This window comes from Schistocerca nitens, chromosome 1 (genome assembly GCF_023898315.1).
Source record: "Schistocerca nitens isolate TAMUIC-IGC-003100 chromosome 1, iqSchNite1.1, whole genome shotgun sequence".
NCBI classification, from domain to species: Eukaryota; Metazoa; Arthropoda; class Insecta; order Orthoptera; family Acrididae; genus Schistocerca; species Schistocerca nitens.
The window spans coordinates 10,375,783-10,399,465 of NC_064614.1; positions in this window are offsets into that span (position 1 = coordinate 10,375,783).

Genomic DNA, 23,683 nt, shown 5'->3' on the forward strand with positions numbered 1-23,683 from the left:
CTCCCAGTACCTACTGCAACCTACATACTTCTGTATCTGCTTAGTGTATTCATCTCTTGGTCTTCCTCTTCGATTTTTACCCTCCACGCTTCCCCTCCGATACTAAATTGATGACCTATTGATGCCTCAGAATGTGTCCTACCAACCGATCCCTCCATTTAGTCAGGTTGTACCACAAATTCCTATTCTCCCCAATTCTATTTAGTACCTGTTCATTAGTTACGTGATCTACCCATCCGATTTTCAGCATTCTTCTGTAGCGCCACATTTCGAAAGCTTCAATTCTCTTCTTGTCTAAACTATTTACCATTCATGTTTTACATCCATACATGTCTACACTCCATACAAATACTTCCAGAAAAGACTTCCTGACACTTAACTTTATACCCGATGTTAACAAATTTCTCTTCATCAGAAACGCTTTCCTTGCCATAGTCAGTCTACATTTTATATCCTCTGTACTTCGACCACCATCAGTTATTTTAGTCTCCAAACAGCAAAACTCATCTACTACTATAAGTGTGTCATTTCCTAGTCTAATTTTCTCAGCATCACCTGATTTAATTCCACTACATTTCATTATCCTCGTCCATTCCGTTCAGTTGCTCTTCCAGGTTCTTTGCTGTCTCTGACAGAATTACAATCTCATCAGTGAACCTCAAAGTTTTTATTTCTTCTTCATGGATTTTAATTCCTACTCCAAATTTTTCTTTTGTTTCCTTTACTGCTTGCTCAATATACAGATTGAATAACATTGGGGATAGGCTACAGCATGTCTCACTCCCTTCCCAACCACTGCTTCCCTTTCATGACCGTCGAGTCTTATAACTGCCATCTGGTTTCTGTACAAATTGTGAATAGCCGTCCGCTCCCTTTATTTTACCCCTGCCGCCATTAGAATTTGAATGAAAGTATTCCAGTCAACATTGTCAAAAGCTTTCACTAAGTCTACAAATGCTAGAAACGCAGGTTTGCCTTTTCTTAATCTTTCTTCTAAGATAAGTCGAAGGGTCAGTATTGCCTCGCGTGTTCCAACATTTCTGTGGAGTCCAAACTGATCTTCCCCGAGGTCACATTCTACCAGTTTTTCCATTCTTCTGTAAGGAATTCGTGTTAGTATTTTGCAACGATCACTTATTTAACTGATAGTTCGGTAATTTTCACACCTGTCGAAACCTGCTTTCTTTGGGATTGGAATTATTATATTCTTCTTTAAGTATGAGGGAATTTCACCTGTCTCATACATCTTGCTCACCAGATGGCAGAGTTTTGTCATGCTGTCTCTCCCAAGATTATCAGTAGTTGTAATGAAAAGTTGTCTATTCCCAGGGCTTTTTTTCACTTAGGTCTTTCAGTGTCCTGTCAAATTCTTCACGCAGTATCATGTCTCCCATTTCATCTTCATCCACTTCCATTTCCATAATATTGCCCTTAAGTACATCGCCCTTCTATAGACCCTCTATATACACCTTCCACCTTTCTGTTTCCCTTTCTTTGCTTAGGACTGGTTTTCTGTCTGAGCTCCTGATATTGATACAGGTGGTTCTCTTTCCTCCAAAAGTCTCTTTAATTTTCCTGTAGGCAGTATCTATCTCACCCCTAGTGATATATGCTTCGACATCCTTACATTTGTCCTCTAGCCATCCACGCTCAGCCATTTTGCACTTCCTGTCGATGTCACTTTTGAGACGTTTGTATTTCTTTTCTCCTGCTTCATTTACGGCATTTTTATATTTTCTCCTTTCATCAATTAATTTTAATATCTCTTCTGTTACCCAAGGATTTCTACTAGCCCTCGTCGTTTTATCTACTTGATCCTCTGCTGCCTTCACTATTTCATCTCTCGAAGGTACCCATTCTTCTTCTACTGTATTTATTTCCCCTGTATTTGTCGTTCGTTCCCTAATGCTCTCTCTGAAACCCTCCACAACCTGAGCTTCTTTCAGTTTATGTAGGCCTCATCTCCTTAAATTCTTACCTTTTTGCATTTTCTTCAGTTTTAATCCACAGTTCATAACCAATAAATTGTGATCACTGTCCACATGTGCCCTTAAAATCTTTTCTTAGCGGGCCATATTCTTTCTTGTTTGAGCTGTTGTGCTGAAACGATAATCATTTGGATATTCAGACGTGTAGTACAGTTCATACCAGGTTGGCGTACGTTGAGTGACACCAGCATTGTGTTTCAATTTTGGTGTCCTGCAGTGTAGATGCGTCGTCCCACCACACTAAAAACAAACCCTGTCTCTTCCCAGAAAAGCAGCAAAACCACAGCGTCAATAGAAGCTATAAGAACCTTTGTCATGTGCCGCGCGTGCTGCGTTCCGTACGTGCGTACCCAGAAGCATGCAAAAATCCTCCTTTCATCGAGTTAGACGAAAAACAGGTTAGAAGTTTATGTTTTAGTTGGAGCGTATTTAAACACAGAGAGAGTTAGTCTGGGAACTTCGTAAGACAAATACTGCCTGTTTTGCCTCTTCATATTTTGCGTCCGCGGCTGGCAGTTTCTACTGGCAGCAGAACAAAGTACAGTGTGTAACGTTTCTACGTGCTTCAGTGAATCAGACCAAATACATCCAGTTACGTTACCTAGAAATTACTTCAAATATGATAGTATCTCTTTATTCCACACCACGTTTATATACTAGTTCTCAGTAGCTCGTGCATTTCAGTCTTCTTCGAAAAGTTACATTTCGTTAACGTCTGACCCCATTCAGCAATGAAAATATAAATTCCTGTATTCCGTGAACCGACAGTTCTACTAATCGACTTTGTTGCTGTGGCTGCAAATAAAATAAGCGCAAAATGTGTCTGTTACATTGGACTGATATTCTACTGAGTTCTGGGATATTCTGCTATGTTCTGAAAACTGTGAGAGTCATTTGAGTCCATTATTATACTCATTTCCGTAAGTTAGAGAGGTATGGTGTCACAGGAAATTCTGGTAAATGATTCATTTCATAAAGTATCTAATCGTAAATAAAGGATATCAGTAGGGAAAAGTCCAGTATAAAGTAACCAGTCTTCTTCTGAACGAAACCTGCTTATATTTGGTGTTCCACAAGGGTTCACCGTAGATCCTCTACTGTCCTTTGGATGTATTATTAACTTTTCAACAGTAACATTACCAAGGATCAAGCGTGTTTCGTTGCCATCTGATACACAATGACATTACAGAAATTCCGTTATTATGTTACAGACAGCTCTTAATGAATATTCATTATTTCTTGTCAGATATCTGCAGTTACGTTCACCATTTGCAGTTCTCATTTTGCAAGAAATTTCTATCCGACATATGCGTCAGATGTGTATATTTATATCTACACTCTGTAAACGACCGTGAAATGTATGGCAAAGAGCACTTCCAACTGCACAGAATATCAGAGGTCCTAACATTTCTATTCGCTTACGGAGTGCGGGAAGAATTATTGCCTCAGTGCCCCTGCGCGTACTGGAATCAGTCTAATTTTATCTTCACAGTCGGTACTGGAGAGATAGATAGGGGTTGGAAGCTTATTCCTAGAACCTTCAGTTAATAATGGCCCTTATGCAAGCAATTATTCTGTTTGTCATTGACTGATGGAATTGTTATATGTCCTCCTCAGGAATAAAGTGCCAATTTCTGTCCAATTGGCGCGTTAGATCGTCAAAATCACGTGCTGATTGGAGAGTCCTACCTGTAATGCTCCAAACCTTCTCAATTGGAGTGCGATCCGGCGACCTAGCCGGCTAAAATAGGGCTTGACAAGCACGAATAGTTGGAAAGGCCGCCGTGTTCCGGAGGACATTATCTCGCTAACCTGTAATCCCGGGTTAGTTTGCCATGAAGGGCAACAAAACGGGAGGGAGGGGGCGGGGGACTAGAATGTAGAATATCGCCGGCTTATCGCTGTGCTGTTAGAGTGCCGCGGATGTCACCCAAAGGGGTCCTCTTACGGAAAGAAATGGCACTCCAGATTATCACTCCTGGTTGTGGTGCCGTACGGCGAGTGGAAGTGAGATTGGTATACCACTGCTGTCCGAGGGGTCTACAGTCACGTCTTCGGTCTGGAATCTATTGACTAGGACAAAATTGTCTCCAGTGATGAGTCCTGCCTTGAGCTGGGCCCCAGTGGCCAGTGAAGACGTGCCTGGAAACGTTCCAGAACAGCAGTTGGACACCAGCCTGACCGACGCCATCCATAAGGACCGACAGGCAGGAGTGCGATTTCTTTTGATTGTAGGAGCCCTTTGGCTGTCGCCCACAGCACCCTTACAGCGCAGTCATCCGTGCTTACATTTCAGCAAGATAGTGCCCGCCCACACGTGCCGAAAGTTTCTAGTGCTTGTCTTCGTACGTGCTTATTGAACTATACCTTGTCCAGCAAGGTCGCCAGATATCTCACCGATTGAGAACGTTTGGAGCATTATGGGCAGGGCCTCCAACTAGCTCGGGGTTTTGTACATATCTCTCAAGCCATCCAACAACACTTTCACTCAATGGCAAGTCGCATGCATGAGGGCCAAAGGAGGACCACCCCGTTATTCATTTATAGATTTGCTCCATTTGTGTAGCTCTTTCTCGTGAATAAACCCTCCAATTGTTCTGAAATTGTAATCATTTGCTTTTCTGTACATGTGAATCACATCTACCGATTTCTGTCGCACTCGGGTAATGCCTTAATTTCTTCGTGGCATTTGTTCTCTCTCTCTGTCTCTCTCTCTCTCTATGTCTATCTCTCTCTTTTCCTTTATCTTATAATATAAATTGAGCCCAAACGTAATGTGCAGGCTTCCTGCGCCCGGGTTCCCGGGTTCGATTCCCTGCGGGGTCAGGGATTTTCTCTACCTCGTGATGACTGGGTGTTGTGTGATGGCCTTAGGTTAGTTAGGTTTAAGTATTTCTAAGTTCTAGGGGACTGATGACCATAGTTGTTAAGTCCCATAGTGCTCAGAGCCATTTGAACCATTTGAACCATACTACTGAAACCGACGGGAAGAATCATAGGAGATCGTTATCGAAAGCAGACATCTGCTGTGAGGACGGGTCGTGACTCGTGCTTGGGTAGCTCAGTTGATAGATCACTTGCCCGCGAAAGGCAAAGGTCTCCAGTTCCTCTCCGCCTGGCACACAGTTGTAATCTGCCAGGAAGTTTCATATCAGCGCACACTCCGCTGCAGAGTGGAAATCTCATTCTGGAAACATCCCCCAGGCTGTGGCTAAGCCATGTCTCCGCACTATGCTTTCTTTCAGGAATGCTAGTTCTGCATGGTTCGCAGGAGAGCTTCTGTGAAGTTTGGAAGGTAGAAGACGAGGTACTGGCAGACGTAAAGCTGTGGGGACGGGGCGTGAGTCGTAGCTCAGATGGTAGAGCACTTGTCCGCGAAAGGCAAAGGTACCGAGTTCGAGTCTCGGTCTGGCACACAGTTTTAATCTGCCAGGAAGTTTCATATCAGCGAACACTCCGCTGCAGAGTGAAAATCTCATTCTAGAAACATCGCTTTGGTTCACTCCAGGACGCCTGGACACTTCCTTGTTTAGACCCCTTCCTGGGACAAAGTAACAATGCGGACGCGATCGAACCGCGGTATTGACCGTCTAGGCATCGCTGAACTAAAGACAAGAAGAGCCTTGTACCTCCTTCTTGATGGGATGACTGGAACTGATCGGCTGTCGGACCCCCTCCGTCTAATAGGCGCTGCTCGTGCATGGTTGTTTGCATCTTTGGGGGGGGGGGGGTAGTGACATCTCTGAACAGTGAAAGGGACTGTATCTGCGATACAATATCCACAGTCAACGTCTATCTGCAGGAGTTCGGGGAACCTGGGTGATGCAAAACTTTTATGATGTGTGTACGATGAAGAGTGTAAATGCACCAGGAATTTTTGAACTTTTTCCGCTCCAAATGGCCGCATCACAAACCGCTCCAAATCGCCGCATCACAAACGTTTCACTCACTTATTAGGTCTACAACTTTGTTTCCGCCGTTTTGCAGTAGACGGCATTAGTGGAAAGTAGTGGTGCAAATCGTAGGTCGTATAAGTGTCATACAGTAAGCTTAGGCGTTTGAGAACATAACGCCATCAAAATATTAGTCGATTTTTGATAGTATCTTAAAGATATTCTTGGCTGAATATGTCAACTTACGAACCCAATTGTCATTATCTGCAGGATGTTTTAATTTTTTTGCTTTGATTTGAAAAAATCTGCGGCTGAGGCTCATAAAAAGCTGGGTAAGACCTATGATGAGACGTCAGTTAGTGACAGAACTTCGCATAAAATGATTTCCATGCTTCAAGAACGGTGATTTTGACTTTTAAGACCGGCATGGTTGCGAAAGAAAGAAAGCTTTCGATACTACTGAAACCGACGGGAACAATCGCAGGAGACCGTTATCGAAAGCCATTGATGTGTTTGGCCTGATCACTGAAAGACAAACGGCCACAATACAGCGACAGACATGAAAAGGTGATTTTGCAGCATGACAGTGCTCGACCCCACGTCGTAAAACTCGTGAAAACATACCTGGAGACGTTGAAATGGGAAGTCCTACCCCACCTACAGTATTCTCCAGACATTGTTCCCTGTGACTACAAACTTTTTAGTTCAATGACACACGACCTGGCTGCCCAGCGCTTCCTGTCATACGAACAACAGCAAAATTGGATCGATGCATGGATTTTCTCGAAAGACGCCCAGTTCTTCCGCCGCGGGATTCGTATGTCTCCCGAAAGATGGGAGAAAGTAGTGGCCAGCGATGGCCAATGCTTTGAAACGTAAATTTTTTGTAAGATGGTCATAATAAAGCGTCGAACTTTGAGAAAATACGGCGGAAGCAATGTTGTAGGCCCAGTATAGACAGAAACACGTTGGTTTCAACTTGGCGAACTGTAGTGCCTTAGCTTAAAAGTGTTCCATGTTCAGGTTTGTCACGGTAGTCGAAAACTGTTTACCTATAGTTAAGCCATCGGTTTGTTAATAACATTTTCCGTCGAACAGAAAATAAGTTCATGCCAGAACGTGCTTAAAAAGTTCTGTGACACAATAACTTTTCGCTATTCAAGGGAAATTAGGTCGGTCTTTGAGTATTATGCATATAACGGAAGCAACAGCTCGGCTGACACACGGAAGTCCACAATTAATCAGCCGCACGGAGGGAACCTGAGGCATGACATCACTTCACTCTACAGGACGGAGATGCTCCACAGCGTCACAAGTTGGATAAGCTCCGTCGAAATGAAAAATAGACTTCTTAACACGTTGCCCCTTCCTAATGAAGTGTCGAGAGAAAGAAGTTGCACCTACGTTCGCTAAAATCAAACATGACAAGTTACTGTTGAAATTACGAGAGCATATGTTTGAAAAAGAGACGAGTAACATATTACTTTCTCGCATGAACGTCTAGCGCAAAAACCACAACGAAAGAATGAGTTAAATGTTAGCCCGCACGGAGACTTACCGACGCTTCTAGTCTGGGTAAGCTATCGTAGTTACTTCTGGTGACCACAAACAGCTGCAAGCTTTCGATTACGGTCAAGGCAGTACAGCTGTGGAAAGATTTCCGAGTGGTATTGTTCCGCTATATTTGATTATATCCTAAGGAAGAGTAGGAGGGTGCGTTCCTTTTGAAATGGTGGAACTGAAAAACTAAAAAACAGATGGTGTATGTGTTGTGAAAAAATGAAAAAAGAAATTACCTGAACAGATCGATGAATGATCCTTATTCATGTACACTGACAGTATGGCTTTCTCAGTGAGACTGGAAATGAACTACTGTTACCTTCTTATGGTCTCGAGAGGGTCAGTGAGGGTAAAAACCGGTAATTTCTTGTTGAAGTCGTTTGTGACTGTGGCGTACAACGAATAACTTCCCATAAGTTGGTTCATGTCGCTCACAGTTCGTGAATAAAAAAGGAAGGAGAGGAAAACGATTATGGTGCCGGACGTCCGATCTGAAACGCAGCATAAGCTGTATTTCTGAGTTTGAGTGTAGACGTACATTTGCAAAAACACTTTGAAAAGAGATCTACTTTCCGTAACAGATTTTAGAAATAAACGTAGACATTTACGTAGCTTAGATTTCTAACGTATCACAGTCATTATCTACACTCCTGGAAATTGAAATAAAAACACCGTGAATTCATTGTCCCAGGAAGGGGAAACTTTATTGACACATTCCTGGGGTCAGATACATCACATGATCACACTGACAGAACCACAGGCACATAGACACAGGCAACAGAGCATGCACAATGTCGGAACTAGTACAGTGTATATCCACCTTTCGCAGCAATGCAGGCTGCTATTCTCCCATGGAGACGATCGTAGAGATGCTGGATGTAGTCCTGTGGAACGGCTTGCCATGCCATTTCCACCTGGCGCCTCAGGTGGACCAGCGTTCGTGCCGGACGTGCAGACCGCGTGAGACGACGCTTCATCCAGTCCCAAACATGCTCAATGGGGGACAGATCCGGAGATCTTGCTGGCCAGGGTAGTTGACTTACACCTTCTAGAGCACGTTGGGTGGCACGGGATACATGCGGACGTGCATTGTCCTGTTGGAACAGCAAGTTCCCTTGCCGGTCTAGGAATGGTAGAACGATGGGTTCGATGACGGTTTGGATGTACCGTGCACTATTCAGTGTCCCCTCGACGATCACCAGTGGTGTACGGCCAGTGTAGGAGATCGCTCCCCACACCATGATGCCGGGTGTTGGCCCTGTGTGCCTCGGTCGTATGCAGTCCTGATTGTGGCGCTCACCTGCACGGCGCCAAAGACGCATACGACCATCATTGACACCAAGGCAGAAGCGACTCTCATCGCTGAAGACGACACGTCTCCATTCGTCCCTCCATTCACGCCTGTAGCGACACCACTGGAGGCGGGCTGCACGATGTTGGGGCGTGAGCGGAAGACGGCCTAACGGTGTGCGGGACCGTAGCCCAGCTTCATGGAGACGGTTGCGAATGGTCCTCGCCGATACCCCAGGAGCAACAGTGTCCCTAATTTGCTGGGAAGTGGCGGTGCGGTCCCCTACGGCACTGCGTAGGATCCTACGGTCTTGGCGTGCATCCGTGCGTCGCTGCGGTTCGGTCCCAGGTCGACGGGCACGTGCACCTTCCGCCGACCACTGGCGACAACATCGATGTACTGTGGAGACCTCACGCCCCACGTGTTGAGCAATTCGGCGGTACGTCCACCCGGCCTCCCGCATGCCCACTATACGCCCTCGCTCAAAGTCCGTCAACTGCACATACGGTTCACGTCCACGCTGTCGCGGCATGCTACCAGTGTTAAAGACTGCGATGGAGCTCCGTATGCCACGGCAAACTGGCTGACACTGACGGCGGCGGTGCACAAATGCTGCGCAGCTAGCGCCATTCGACGGCCAACACTGCGGTTCCTGGTGTGTCCGCTGTGCCGTGCGTGTGATCATTGCTTGTACAGCCCTCTCGCAGTGTCCGGAGCAAGTATGGTGGGTCTGACACACCGGTGTCAATGTTTTCCATTTCCAGGAGTGTATTTCTGTCAGTAGTGTCGAAAAACAAATGGAAGAATTTGTGAAGACGGAACAGGCGTAAATCCCGATACATTAAGTGAAAAGGTTTGTTATGAGTAGTTTGGTTAAGTTTTTACGAACCCATTTTCAAAACATGTTATCGTGGACAACATTTCGAGACAGGCAAGTAAATCACAGACCTGTTGAAGATAGTACTCAATGTGCTGAAAAGAAAAGTAAGTCAATAGTGTAATGTGGAAATATGAATCAGCGTACCAGTTCCACCTATTAACCTTCCCGTAAGCACGGGAAAACAGATTACAATATCCCAAAGTGGACTCAGCCTCCTTTCGTGGTGCCTCGGTCGCTGCCGCATGTATGCCAGGGATGAGCCTGGCTGTTGAATCACTCGCCGACCGCGGCAGACTGCCGAGTTGCTAAGGTTTGGTCATCAGATCATCCGCGTGGACTCTGCGGTATCTCTGAGGAAAAGCACGTAAAAACCGGACGTGTCCGTAGTTCAGGGCGCCATCTTCTGGAACACATCGGACGCTACTGGTCCTCACGATACTCGGGTGCTTGTTAGAGTAGGCTAATAATTCGGTCCCGGCACCCAGTAATTGCCTCGTCAATGCGGCACGGAGACAAAAGCGCGTCCGATTTTCCATTGCAGTTAATTAAAATCAAAACAAAGCTCTGTCGTAGGAGGATTATCGTAATTATTGCGTGACCTAATTGTGCTAGGAAAGCTGCTGATGTGCAAACGGGATCAGCATTTCTCCTAAAATGAAATGAAAAATTTCCAAAAGGTTTTCTCGTTTTTCGTTATGTTTGAGCTCATCTCCCCACATTTGGCAATGCTTTAACGAATTCGGCTAGTTAATAACATCATACTGTAAGCACTATTTTCAACTTCTGTTCTGCGCACGGACATACATTTCACATTTCTACGCAGGGTTTTACTTCTACATTATCTCATTCCTCTTTTTCCTGTAATTTCATAGTGCAGATTCTGTGCAGTTACAGAAAGTCCCAACTGATATTTACGGCGAGAAAATTTCGTTACTAGTTTTGCCCTACGAAAATGTTGGTTTTCGATTTTTAGTCTAGTTTCAGATCAACAAAAATACTTGACAAAATAAATCCGTTTACTCTCACAAACTGCCGAATTAAATATACGTGAAGTTTCTCCTTTTTACGTTTATTATGCATTCGCGTTACAATGCTTCACTACGGGATTTTATATGTTGGTCGTACTGAAATATTGTTTGCTAGTCGATTCCAATCTATCTTATGGTTGTTGGTCTCTATTGCTGTCTCAAGCTGAAAAGCTTCCAGGGTTCCTTAATTAATTTCTACAGATTTAATAAGTTATAACCTAGTGCTTCTTTCACAGGCATTCTTCACAGTCTCTTCGAATCATTCAAATGTGCTATGCGTCTTTGCAATGTGCGTCACATAAGGCAGTTATCGCTGCTTAGACGCATTAGTTTTCAAAAATGTACGCTCCGCTGAAGCAAACATGATCGTATCTGAAAATTTCATTCTAGAAATGTCCACGTTGACTTATGTCAACGCCTGTATGCAGTTAGGGGTACTCATTTCATTGTAAATATTAAAGAGGTTATTGACATTTATGTGAAAGTTGCTTACGACAACCGTAACAAAAGCTGAAGACACACTACATCTGCGGATAAGTCTTGAAGTCTGCTATGAAATGAGCATCTTACCTTAATACTTAACAGAAAAACTTACTCTTATAAAGAAATTATTTTTTAGCTACCTGTTTATAATTCCCAGATGCTTGGGAATCGGTAATAAGTTTTTCATTATTGATTACTCTCCCTTTACCCATCTACAGTCGAGTGTAGTGTTATATAATTTTCTGGCATATTTACAGCTTTCTGTTTTCTTCTTGCACCTCATTTACTGGAATACTGTGCCAAATCAGTTTCCCACACCTAGTTTGTTTCTTCATTTACTTAATTTCTCACCTTTCTCGTGTCTGAGTTATTGACAAATCAGGTATGGTGTTACCATTCAAGAAATAATTTGTCCAATTATAAAAAAATAAAAATTCTGACAAAAATGACATAATTTTATTATATAATCTTAAATCTGCATGATATTTATGTTACTGCAAAGCTTGGAACATCCAAACGAGATTATTAGTGCTAGGATTTGCTTAGTCCAATATTGAATTACCATCTACAGCGTTTCAGCAAAAGGAGTATAACACGAGGAAGTGGCCAGTCTGGTAACGAGGTGGCGCAGAAGTGAGTGAGATCTGATTCTCATTCTGATGGAAAATATTTGGTGATAAAGTAAGTTAGGTAAGAGTCCGGTCTGCCTGTTCAGACGGCTTTTTATAGTAGTTGTTTTGTATAGTTTTAGTTCAAATGGATGAAATTGGAAAAAGTTCTTTGAGCTAGACTGTTTGTTAACAACACAAATTCATCCGAACTTCGTTATGTCGTTAGTATAGAGTTTCCAGATTATAAACTCTCTATGCCTTCTGCAAATCGTTAATATGTAGGACATCCCAAAGCTACCACAATTGGAAGTCCATCAAACAAATGATACCACTGCAAGCTCTGCGGTCACTGATTTATGAAATGAACTTGTAGCGGCGTGTTTGCTGGGTGTCAGTCAGTCAAAGAATGGAAGGTTTGGTTGAGTGTAGCATAGCCAGCAAGTACAGCGGGGCGGCAGAACAAGTAGGTACGCTTGCGATGTGGGGATCTCTAAGCCCCTGCAGCAAAATGAGAAGACGTGGAGTGGGGTTATTAACATGCCGGCCCCCGCGTGGAAGCAGCCTGGATTTCCATTAGCAGCAGCAGGGGTTCACTGTGTCACCGTGTGGTTATGTACACTAGACACTGTGGTGAGATTCTGACTCTGTTAACACTGAAGCTTTAGATATTCACCAAAAGCACTAAAGTCACTTCCAGACAAGTTAAAGAAAATCTAATGACAGTACTGAAACCGCAACAAGGGGACAAACTCAAAAAAATTATTTCCATATTTTCGCCGCTTCTGTGCAGTTATAGAAGGTGTAATTAAAATTTATGGTGAGAAAATTTTGTGAATAATTTTCCAGTGTTAGAATATTAGTTTTCAAAAATTATTACCCTATTTCTACAACAAATGTTAACATAATTTTTAACGTTTATTTGTAGTTTCTTTTACAACAGTGACAAAAGCCACAAACACGTATTTTGAAATAGTAGTGACAAAAGCGACAGACACACTTCATATGCGTATGATGCACCATTTGATAGGTCTTGAAGTCGGATATGAAATGAGCATGTTACTTTGTTGCTGAAGAGACAAACTAACTAATATAAATAAATTATTTGCCGGCCGCGGTGGTCTCGCGGTTCTAGGCGCGCAGTCAGGAACCGTGCGACTGCTACGGTCGCAGGTTCGAATCCTGCCTCGGGCATGGATGTGTGTGATGTCCTTAGGTTAGTTAGGTTTAAGTAGTTCTAAGTTCTAGGGGACTAATGACCACAGCAGTTGAGTCCCATAGTGCTCAGAGCCATTTGAACCAATAAATTATTTTATAGTTACCAGTTGAGTACCAAAACAAAGAGTTGTCCATAGAGGCACGTAGATTAATTTCAGCATGACAGATTTGTACTGGTGTTTCAATTTATTTATGTCTGTTTAGTAAGAAAATTTTCATTGTAGATATGATGGCTGTTTGAATCCTGTAGTGATGACGCTGTATGCAGTGAAGTGGTGGTTTGACTTCATGACACTCACTTCATCATAACGCATGTTTTTGAATCTTTTGATGTTCATATCTAGTTAAGTAAGATTCATGATAATGTTGAGTGGGCAGTTTGTTGTACATGTTCATATGTGTTCGGAAATAGAGTTATTTTTACAGTATAACAGTTTGAGACTGAATGGTAGTGTAACTATAAGTTACAAAATGTCCATGGTGTGAGTTTATTTGGTAATGTAGGTTACCTTTCGTTACTTCTGTCAGTCATGTAATACTCTACGTAACAGAGCCACCCTTCGGCTACGCCACTATAAAACTAAATTTACTGAAAGATCTGATTCAGTCTTATTAATATTTTATCCTAATTGTGCAACGGAAGGGGACGTAATGTAACAGTTTCTTAACTGCTTTAATTATCTGGCCGACCGCGGTGGCCGTGCGGTTCTGGCGCTGCAGTCCGGAACCGCGGGACTGCTACGGTCGCAGGTTCGAATCCTGCCTCGGGCATGGGTGTGTGTGATGTCCTTAGGTTAGTTAGGTTTAAGTAGTTCTAAGTTCTAGGGGACTTATGACCTAAGATGTTGAGTCCCATAGTGCTCAGAGCCATTTTAATTATCTCCCACATATGTTAATTTAAAATGGTTATAAGGACTGATCTCTACTGAAGTGATAGCTGTTCAGTGTGATTACACAGATTTACTGTCGAAAAACACAAATTTGAAATTCGACAAGCAAACATAAATAACTCTTAATCAGGATGAATGCACAAAGCACTGCTGTGGAATTGAGAAAGTCTCAAATGGCTGGATTCGCTACACTACGATTCGCACTTAGAATGTGGATAACGCTACCTGACTATAATTGAGTGGATTGGCAAAAATTGTGAATGAGAAAATACGTGCTAGTGCATCATACATATGTCGAGCTACGACTGCTGACGTTTGCAGTGGTGAATGCCGTATGTGGTGAGAAATTCATCTCCAATATTCCTATCAAGTCGGAGGAGCACTGGACTTACTTGCAGCATCGAGAGTCTGCAGTGCGGTGAACGGTGCTTCACTGCAGTGACTCGACTGCACAGTCCCCTCTCCACTGTTCGATACAGTATCAGCAACTATATCGCCAAACCAGACACGAAAATGTGGTGCCACAAGAACCAAGGTCCTCAGTCACAAAATTCGCTCTGATTTGTCTCACGGTAACAATCCAAAAATCGACAAGAGTTACCTCTCACCTAACAAGGAACGTATAAGGGGGCTTGCGGCTACCACACAACACTTACGTCTCCGTCTAATTGTGACTCTCACGCCAGCAGTCTGATCAAAGAACAAACACCCCATGTGGAGTTACTTCACAAAGCGCAATCCACCTATAGCAGAGCATGAGCTGCTCTTTTCACCAACTGCATATTTTATAATACTCGATACTGCCCCCCCCCCCCCCCCCACCAACAGATGTGCTGATCCACTGCCATCAATCCTCTCTCTGTTATGGTACTGAATAGGCGCCCTCCAATATCCATCTTGACCTCACAGTCAGCTAACCATTCAAGACGCAGATTCACCATTCGCGTGGGAACACTGGTGTAGGAGTGGACGTGATCCTCATGGTTCACAGAATGAATGAGCATCAGTTGTCAAGCTGCCCCGATCTGTTATGGCGATAGAAATTAAAAGTTTTCTCACAGTTCGACATTGCGTTTACAGGAAGGCGCACAGAGACACATCAGGGCTGCCTACGAAGGCCGAGGCACACACTTTACAGGAATCAGTTCCTAGTGTGCAAAGAAGTAATAAAAGCTCAGGCGCTGGCGCTTGCATGGCAATCCCTCATGTCCCATTAAACACCTGTCCCTGTGGGACACTGGCGAACCACCACCTGCTGCTTAATGCATGTCCACCACTATTCCGGCCACAATGAGAAAGCGGTGACCAAGACACCAGGCCTGTCAGCCTGTATCCCCGTGCAAAGTCCTGTGTGTTCTCTAAATTGCTAGCAATGAAGTGGTCATTTTACTATGTACGCTGGCCAGTTTCTGTCGCCTCGACCTACAGCAGCCATCGCTGTCCATTAGGAAGACACACATTCAACATGAGTCCAATTCCTTCAGTTCAAAAAACTGCATGCAGAATTACATTACAGTCAGTACTGTGCCTAATAATTGTCAATCCTCTACAGTATTCCTCCGCCACACACCGTCAGGTGGCTTGCAGAGTATGGATGTAGATGTAGACGTAGAATTGGCCACTGAGCCTCCTCGACGTGACATCAGAGCCCTAGTCTGCATATGGTCCACAGTTGCGATCAATTAGGTGAAAAAAAGAGCCGAGCCCAAAGAACTGAACAACTTTCAAAGTGACTAAACTCCGCTGTGGTGAAGTGGTATTGCGCGCAGACTGTGATGTACTCTTTGAATGTTAGTTACATATTCAGTTTAAGTGATCTTAGTGCACTGCACAGTGTCTTTGGATTACATCACTCATTGCCTGTGAATGCTCTGCTAGCTTTGTTAGGTCGGTTACTTCGTGTTTATTTGTTTCACTGTGTATAACATTAATATATTAGTCCGTGTAAAGCCACCATTCAAGGTAATTTTTTTGGCCTGAATAAACTGATAGTGAACTCTAAAAATGGTTCAAATGGCTCTGAGCACTATGAGATTTAACATCTGAGGTCATCGTTCCCCTAGAACTTAGAACTACTTAAACCTAACTAACCTAAGGACATCACACACGTCCATGCCCGAGGCGGGATTCGAACCAGCGACAGTAGCGGTCTCGCGGTTACAGACAGAAGCGCCTAGAACCGCTCGGCGACACCGGTCGTCCAGTGAACTCTAATCTTGTGGTTCTGTTACATCATTATTCTGATGGATCATTCCTTATCTTCTTTACTCGATAATTTTCATTTATTTGTATGTGTTAGTACACTTTTCGCTGATTGTTCACTAAGCTGGCCATTTCAATTATCAGTGCTCCCGTAATGGCACAATGCAACGTTCTACAATGTAAAGTACTGATGAATCACTCTCCATTAGAGAATGTGAATGCATGCCGACGCCATCTGTCGTTGAGGCAGTTTAGTCTTCATGTGTGTGTGTGTGTGTGTGTGTGTGTGTGTGTGTGTGTGTGTGGGCGAGTGGCAGATGCCAAATGCCATCTTGCAGTAGAACAGTACAACAACTGCAAATTTGTTTTAGTCTAGCCACCACTAGGCGGCAGTGCTTGTAGTAGCTCATGGTAATTGAATAAATGGTCTCCCGCGACACGCATATAATATTCAGTTGTTATTGTTTCCTGCAACGTATTTTTTAAGCCTGTGACATAGATGTGTTTGTGAAGATTTCGCTGTGTGTACAAGAATTTGTGTAATTTCATCGTAACATGAGAGAGACAGAGGGTGTTATTATATATTATTTTATATAAATTTCTCAGTTACGTGTCTGGGGTACAGTTGGTTAGCTTGTAACACTACGCTACTGCGCACGATACTTATTAAAGCCTATACTATCGTAAGTTGACGGGCTTCACCTTATAAGAAAGGATTTTGGTATATATGTTGACCGCGTGTACGTGAATGGAGGCTAAATCAGACTTTCACCCATTCAGTAACAACAATGATACGTCAAGCAAGTCTGAAGTGCCACTACACGTTAGGACGGACAAGAAACAACACAGCAGATGCTACCAAATTGTTAATAATACTGTCGCCAGCCTAATTAGACATTAACTGAGTTTCTTCCCAGTACAAGTTGATGTAAGTTCGTACAAAAAAAAAAAACACTTAACAACACTGCATACTATGGTAAATTTTAGAACCAGAAAATCTACTGAACTAATAATTTCACTTTCTGTAGTAATATAAACAAGCCATAAATACACAACAATACACTATAATGTTTACTACAAACTTCGTACTGTTCATTGATCTGATTAAAATCGGGCATGGGTTACCTTAGAAACAGCACTTTCGAACCACACATACAATGTTAATTTTGAAAAAGGTAAAACACTAATAAATTTTGATTTTTATATTGACTTTGACTTTGCTGGTCAAATCAGTTCAGTACACTTCAGAATTTAAATGAATAGAAAAGAAAAGGGTGGAAGGGGGGGGGGGGTGGCCTGAACCTGTTATGATCACTGTACTGAAATTTTGGTTATTTAAATCATTAAGTACTCAAGATTTCCAATATACACTCCTGGAAATTGAAATAAGAACACCGTGAATTCATTGTTCCAGGAAGGGGAAACTTTATTGACACATTCCTGGGGTCAGATACATCACATGATCACACTGACAGAACCACAGGCACATAGACACAGGCAACAGAGCATGCACAATGTCGGCACTAGTACAGTGTATATCCACCTTTCGCAGCAATGCAGGCTGCTATTCTCCCATGGAGACGATCGTAGAGATGCTGGATGTAGTCCTGTGGAACGGCTTGCCATGCCATTTCCACCTGGCGCCTCAGTTGGACCAGCATTCGTGCTGGGCGTACAGACCGCGTGAGACGACGCTTCATCCAGTCCCAAACATGCTCAATGGGGGACAGATCGGGAGATCTTGCTGGCCAGGGTAGTTGACTTACACCTTCTAGAGCACGTTGGGTGGCACGGGATACATACGGACGTGCATTGTCCTGTTGGAACAGCAAGTTCCCTTGCCGGTCTAGGAATGGTAGAACGATGGGTTCGATGACGGTTTGGATGTACCGTGCACTATTCAGTGTCCCCTCGACGATCACCAGTGGTGTACGGCCAGTGTAGGAAATCGCTCCCAACACCATGATGCCGGGTGTTGGCCCTGTGTGCCTCGGTCGTATGCAGTCCTGATTGTGGCGCTCACCTGCACGGCGCCAAACACGCATACGACCATCATTGGCACCAAGGCAGAAGCGACTCTCATCGCTGAAGACGACACGTCTCCATTCGTCCCTCCATTCACGCCTGTCGCGACACCACTGGAGGCGGGCTGCACGATGTTGGGGCGTGAGCGGAAGACGGCCTAACGGTTTGCGGGGCCGTAGCCCAGCTTCATGGAGACGGTTGCGAATGGTCCTCGCCGATACCCCAGGAGCAACAGTGTCCCTAATTTGCTGGGAAGTGGCGGTGCGGTCCCCTACGGCACTGCGTAGGATCCTACGGTCTTGGCGTGCATCCGTGCGTCGCTGCGGTCCGGTCCCAGGTCGACGGGCACGTGCACCTTCCGCCGACCACTGGCGACAACATCGATGTACTGTGGAGACCTCACGCCCCACGTGTTGAGCAATTCGGCGGTACGTCCACCCGGCCTCCCGCATGCCCACTATACGCCCTCGCTCAAAGTCCGTCAACTGCACATACGGTTCACGTCCACGCTGTCGCGGCATGCTACCAGTGTTAAAGACTGCGATGGAGCTCCGTATGCCACGGCAAACTGGCTGACACTGACGGCGGCGGTGCACAAATGCTGCGCAGCTAGCGCCATTCGACGGCCAACACCGCGGTTCCTGGTGTGTCCGCTGTGCCGTGCGTGTGATCATTGCTTGTACAGCCCTCTCGCAGTGTCCGGAGCAAGTATGGTGGGTCTGACACACCGGTGTCAATGTGTTCTTTTTTCCATTTTCAGGAGTGTATGATTTACTACTCTTTTTGTCTTATTTCTTGCTCATTTAACTACCATTATTTTTGTCTCAAATTAATTAGCCTTCATTACTGAACCAATTTCAACATTATCTTCCAACTTTGTCAGACCTATATTATTAGCTTATATATTCTTTAACAACAAATTTCTTTATGAAATTTTCTAACATAGATAGGTCTGCAGGTAATTATTATTAACATAAACTTTAAATCTCCATCTCGGGACACTCGGATTGCACAACATGTGGAAAGGACCCTGTCTAGGTTAGTGATGAGGATAATTAAATGATAGGACAGTTCTGGTAAAAGTTAAGTTGTTATTAAACAGTCAGGAACAAAAGTAACACTGGTCCACACGAATACAGTACTAAAAGTTTCAACCTGTTCGTATCGATGCGGCGGTTGGCGGGCGGCGAGATGGCGAGGCACAGAGCACACATACAGTCGCAGGTATGGCTCTTGATGTATCGGCACTTTACTTCTTCATAGCGTCGCAATATTTTTCCATTTAGTGCATATGTAATTTTGCCATGCTGTATAGTCGTCGGAAACGGCACATCCGAGGCTCAATGAAATCACGTTTTCCAGGAGAGCCTCCTCGATCCAGAGCGTGTTTCTCAGATGAATGTCCTACTCCGACTACTACTGCTGAGCCCGTTATGCCGTACAGCGCCCGTGTGCATTTTCCCGCGCTCTCCTGCCATCCACCTTTTACCGCTCCCCTACAGACAGGGTATTCACCAGAGGTTTTGTATTCTACATATCCAAATACATTGCCTACGTATGGACAAGGCGCACAATTACAACTTTGAAATCTTACAACAGTTTCAACATTTCTCACATTTCCATTTTGTTATAATATTGCTTGCAATTTGACATAAACATTAATATTCACATCGAAAACTGTTTACAGATTCCTCAACACAATGATATGAAAAGAAAAGAAATGGAATCAGAATATCGGTTACACTAATTTATCGAAAATCAGAAGAAAAAAATTATATGTACAATAGTACAGCGTTGTTATTGTTACAAGCTAGGCCGATTAACATTACGTGATAAACAAAGATTTTGAATATTTTTGGCGTCAAAGTAGTAGTATGTGCATGCATTTAATGTAATTGTAGTTAACACCTCTACTCGGTAAAAACTGAATTCGAAAACAATGTAGTGCGAATTTCATGAAAAGTGCATTGCAGTAGTTTTAGTAGCCATGCAAAAAATGAGAGCAACTATAGTCATGAATAACGACAAAAACGTTAGGTAATCTTATTCTGATCAATAAACAAGTGCACTACCACACAAGAATCTCCTGAGGTGTCGAGTGAAAGTAAATGCATATTACGTTACTTCAAAGAGATATAGTGATTATATGTTTTCAAAGTCTAATTTTCACTGCACTGTTCTCAAGAATTAATTAATTGACAAAACTGGCATGGTGACAACACTTAAGTGTTGCCAAAATTGACATTTGAGCTGCTTATTGCAATGACACAACATTTTACAAATTGTTACACATGCTATATTTTCTCACTATTTTGCTGTCATTGCCAAACTCACGTCAGTGAAACTCAGATCGATGCTTGTTGTCCCAATGATTCAGTTATCATTTGTTTTAAAGACTGTCAATTCAAGATTTGACCAACTGTTATTTATGACTAATCTATTAGGATGTTATTTTAGTGAGTATTGGATGGTTATGTATATGTCCATAATTATTATATTAGTGTGTGTCTGTGTTACTGTTGGAAACTAGTGACTGTTTCTTTTCTTAGATTGAGAAGACTCTTGTATGTATGTTCTTGACACATAGTAAATACACAGATAAAAACATAGTAACAAATTTTTACTTTTATAATTATTGTGATAAACATTATCATAAATTAATCCACCCCCCCCCCCCCCTTTTCATGAACCATGAACGTCGTCATCGGTTGGGAGGCTTGCGTGCCTCAGCGATACAGTTAGCTGTACCGTAGGTGCAACGAAAACGGAGGAGAATCTGTTGAGAAGCCAGGCAAACGTGTGTTCCTGACGAGGGGCAGTAGCCTTTTCGGTAGTTTCAGGGGGCAAGAGTCTGTATGATTGACTGATATGGCCCTGTAACATAAGCAAAATGGCCTTGCTGTGCTAGTTCTGTGAATGGCTGGAAGCAAGAGGAAATTACAGCCATGCCCATGGGCATGCAGCGTTACCCTCTTGGGTAAAATATTCCATAGTCCAAGATCGGCGTCGAGTGAGATCACAGGTATTTTCTTCGTTCGCTAAAAGAACGTATTTAGGAGGGAATTGTGTCAAATTTAAATTTTCTTTGTTTTGTATACTTGCTGTAATGTCCGATCTTGTCACACAACTGAATATTAGCGTCCCAGCTGAGCTTCTTCTTGAAAAAAACTTAGTGTTAACTGAAGTGCCGGTAATCGTGACGTAACCCGAAACTTTGCGTGACATAAAAACAAACAAATCTATTCAAGTTTTCTTGATAGTGCAAAATTCGTTTAAAAGAAGACAACAACTAGTTTCATCAGTGTCTATTGTCGCAATAAAGTGTAATTAAACGTTTCTAAATCGTATTTAACTAACACATTTCGTATTGTTTACTAGTTACATTGACGCGATCTAGGCCTAAATTTTCCGAGTTATAAACGTTTAAAAACCTGACCAGACACGCTTGATAACGTAAATTCTTTAAAAGCAAAGTAATTACAAATTCATTCTTCTGTCATTGTATCTCTAAATCAGTACAAAAACAACAAACACCGCACATAAGACCTTTGTGTCGTTTTTTGTTTACACACAGCCAATCTCGCGTCCTTGACGTATTTGAAACATTCTTTAAGCTTAATTATTCTTTCGAAACTGACCATCAGTGAGAAATATGGGAGCTGTTGTAGGGTACTGAGCAGAGGGATTTGTTGCCAATCCTGAAGGAAATATTTTCACTGGGGGGGGGGGGGGGGGTTGGTGCCGTGGGGAGAATGTTGGGAGAACAGAAGAGGCTCTCACCTGGAACTGCAGAGCATGCAGTAGGAACATTTTGATTGCGGAACAGGAAAGGAAAATGTGTGCCCTTTAGCAGGCACAGCTGGAGGAAGCAAGAGAGGAACTCATAAGGATCAAGGGAGATAGCGGGAGGAGGGAGGTTGGGAACTGGCAGCTGGTAGGAGGATAGGAAGAATGAGAACGCGATCTGGCAGTTTTATCATCAACACCAAAAACAGGTATCTACCACTGCTAGAGTCATGTGGAGGAGAGCCTCAGGTAGAATGAGGAGCAGGAAATGTGCAGCACACTTCAACCGCGGCCAAGAAGCCTAGGAGTGTACAAAGCGCTGCTGCTAGGTAGTAGCCATGGGCGAGGTGTATATGAATATTTAAAAGAGACTGACATTGTCACGTACGCCTTGTAAATAATTCTAACGCTTATTACTTGAAAGGTGACGGAGTGTCTTTATTACCGTACTAGTAGTATTTGCTTATATTTTCAAAGTGACAGTTTCCATTTTTCTCAACTGAGTAAAAAATGGTTCAGATAGCTCTAAGCACTATGGGATTTAACATCTGAGGTCATCAGTCCCCTAGACTTAGAACTACTTAAACGTAACCAACCTAAGGACATCACACACATCCATGCCCGAGGCAGAATTCGAACCTCCGACCGTAGCAGGCGCGCGGCTCCGGACTGAAGCGCCTAGAACCGCTCGGCCACAGCTGCCGGCTCAACTGAGTAACTCTAATTTTTGAAAGGTAAATAAGACACGTATTCGTATCAGGCACATGATCAGATTTATTTCGTAACGAAGTGTACTTCTCCGTGTAAAGCTCCCTTTGATCTGTCGCCATGACAGCGATGGTAACCTTACATACACATTGAAGAAATTCACAGATGCCCCGGTTGGTCATGCGTGCACGACCTTTTACGCTCAACTTTTTACTTGCGACTACGTAAAACAAGAATGGTGTTCACTTAGAAATGGACGTTGAAGAGACAGACACTCTAGTCTTCTTTCATATTCGTCGTCGTAAGAAGCAAAAAGGAAATCGACGATACTGGATATGCACCATTTTCCTGGAGTGCACCACGAAAGGTGCATTTTGTTTGTTCTACAGTTCTTTATACAAACACAGTGAGAAGATTTACTATTTTACTGGAACGACTGTGAAATCCGTTCATGAACTGCAACATCTTATAAAGGAACAAACAGAAGAAATGGATGCCAGCGTCTGGCAGAGCAAGAACCCAGAAGAGAAACTCATGGTCACTTTAATGTACGTAGCCACAATTAGTTTGTCTTCCGTGGGCCGGCCGAAGTGGCCGAGCGGTTCTAGGCGCTACAGTCTGGAACTGCGCGACCGCTATGGTCGCAGGTTCGAATCCTGCCTCGGGCATGGATGTGCGTGATGTCCTTAGGTTAGTTAGGTTTAAGTAGTTCTAAGTTCTAGGGGACTGATGACCTCAGCAGTTAAGTCCCATAGTGCTCAGAGCCATTTGAACCATTTGTCTTCCCGTGAAGGCTTGGAAATATACTTAAAGAATGTAATACTACGTTTCACACTTAAGCATATGGTGTAGGTTTCTTAGTTTAATCACATTAGTCAACCGAGAAGGTGCTAAATAATTCTTAGTCATATATTTTTTTATTACAGTATATGGTTGAAAAAATCTCTGTTTACATGGATTTTTCCATAGTGCGCCAAATAACAAAATTTATTTGTACGTTTACTTAAATGTGAAAATGCAAAAAAATTATTAACTGAAATAATTCAGTGACCTCAGAATCTTGCGAAATAGTGTCTGGAGAGACAGCAGAATGCTCAAGGGAGAGGTTTGTTAGTGAGTGTCC